Here is a 2666-nt window from a genome sequence, read left to right on the forward strand (position 1 = left end):
TATGCTTCTGGCCTGCATGCATGTCTTCTTTTGAGAGGTGTCTGTTCATATCATTTGCCCATTTTTTAATGGGGTTGTTTTTTCTTTTGTGAATTTAAGTTCCTTATAGATGCTAATTTAGACCTTTGTCAGATGCATAGTTTGAAGTTATGTTTTTCATAATAGCAAAAATATCTGTAAACAATTCAAATGCCCAGCCATACCTGCGAAAGAATACAAAGTCATTGAAATAATATGTAGGCCAGGTGTGGTGGCTTACTCCTGTAATCCCAGTACTTTGGGAGGCTGAGGCAGGAAGATCCCTTGAGCTCAGGAGTTTGAGACCAGCCTGGCCAACATGAGGAAACCCTATCTCTACCAAAAATACAAAACATTAGCTGAGCGTGGTGGCACATACCTGTGGTCCCAGCTACTTGGGAGGGAGGCTGAGGCAGGAGGATCACCTGAGCTTGGGAGGTGGAGGTTGCAGTGAGCTGAGACAGCACCACTGCACTCCAGGCTGGGTGACATTAAGACTCTGTCTCCAAAACAAATTAAAATAAATAAAATAAAATAAAATAATACATATGTGGACTCTGTCAATATGTGGAAAAGTGTGTATGAATGAAAAGAACAAAGATACATACTCGTTGATTACAACTGGAGAAAATTATGTTTATACAATGATAAGAATGAAAACAGTGGAGTTAGGTAAATCGTTCAAGTTTTCAGCTGAAAGAATTCTGTGTGTTTAGGGGAGGTGTGAGGTGTAAATCTCTACAGAAACAAAAGTTTTAAAATAGCGAATCTAATGGATGTGGGCTCTGTTAGGAGCAGCATGGCCGTGCTTTCAAACCTCCTTCAGGGCTGTTCTGGGCAACAGAGGAACGCTTTTGATCTGCTCTCTTGGCAAATTTAAAGTACACATGCATTATTATTAGCTGCAGTCACCAGCTGAAGTGTTCTCAGCACACACACACACACGCACACACACACACACACACACACAGTAACTATGGGAGGTAATGGATATGTTAATTAGTTAATTAGTTTGATTGTGTATATATTCACAATGTGTGTGTGTATATATATATCAAAAGATCACATTGTGTACACTAAATATACATGATTTGTATTTGTTAATCATACCTCAGTAAAGCTGGAAACATTTTTTTCAATTAAAATTGCCTCAGGAAGTAAAAATGAGAATTATTATAAATGTTTAGTAAATGTCAAGTGCTATATTCATGGATAGCAAAATGTATTTATAATGCAAAAAACAACAAGAAAGAACATAAGAAGTGAATTCATGCTCTCAGCCCTCCCCAAGCTCCGCCCTCCCCGAGGTCCCAGTGTTCTCGGCCTCTTTCTGTCTCTAACTTTCCACAGACCGAGGTCCCTGGGCCCTTCCCGTAGCCTTGCCCTCTGGTCCTGGGAGACAGCCAACATGAATGGAGTCACGAGTGCTTATATCTTCAGCCAGGACTCGCCAGAATGTTCTTATCTTTCTCAGAAAATGGGTTTTTTCTTGTGCAATGTAATGTTCTACTGCTCCTGTCTCCCATTTGAAAAGTAGCAGGTGCCCATTATAAAAATCTTCCAGTTTAAAACATTTTTTAAATCTTCTTTTAATCTTTTTTAGTGTTACATAAGAGCTGTACATATTTTCAGGGCATATGTGATATTTTGATACATTGCTATATTGTATAAAGGTCAAGTCAGGGAATTGGGGTATCTGTCACCTTAAATATTTATCTTTCCTTTATGCTGGGAACATTTGAATTATTCTCTTCTAGCTATTTCAAGTTGTGCAATAGATTATTGTCAAGTATGGTCACTCTATAGATCTATCGAGTGCTGTGTCTCATTTCTTCTATCTGACTACATATTTGCACCCATTGATCAATGAACGTTTATACATTTCTGTATTATATTGGGACATCTGTTGTGTTCTGGGGCCTGCTCCATTCCCAGCTGTCCTGAGGGGCTTCCTTACCCACAGTCTACTGAGTTGTGTGTCTGGTGGCTCTGCCCCTGCCCTTGCCTGCTGGATTGACCAGGGTGGTTCCACAGTCACTCATGCTTTGTGGTGGGATGTAAGAGGCAGCAACAGTACTGCCCTCCCTCACTTCTGTATATAAATGATTCGACTCCTGGAACCATTCATGTGCAGAGCAACATTCATTTGCAGGTCTGCACCCCGTGGTCCACACAGACCTGCCCATGAATGTTTTAGCTGCTTTATTCCTGATTGCCAGACACCAGAAACATCCCAAAGGCCCACCGATAGGGCAACGGGTCAACAAACCCATGACAACACACTGGAATACTACTCACCAAAGAAGGAACAAACCACCTGTGAATGCAATACCATGGATGCATCGAAAAACATTTGCTAAGTGGCAGAAGCCAGGTGCAGACGGCCACATCTGTAATTCCATCTGTGTGACGTTTGCAAAAGACAAAACTACAAGCTGCAAAGTGGATCAGCGCTGCCAGGGGCTAGGGATTGCAGGAGGGGACTGACCACAAAGGGTAGCATGGGTGAACTTTTTGGAATGATGGGCAGTTTTTCTATTATGGGGGTGGTTATACGACTATATACGTTTGGCAAAATTCATCCAGCTGTCTACCGTATAAGGATCCATTTTATTGTATGTAAAGCATACCCCACCTAAATCTGACCC

This window comes from Mandrillus leucophaeus, unplaced genomic scaffold, assembly GCF_000951045.1.
Source record: "Mandrillus leucophaeus isolate KB7577 unplaced genomic scaffold, Mleu.le_1.0 Scaffold62, whole genome shotgun sequence".
Classification (NCBI taxonomy): Eukaryota; Metazoa; Chordata; class Mammalia; order Primates; family Cercopithecidae; genus Mandrillus; species Mandrillus leucophaeus.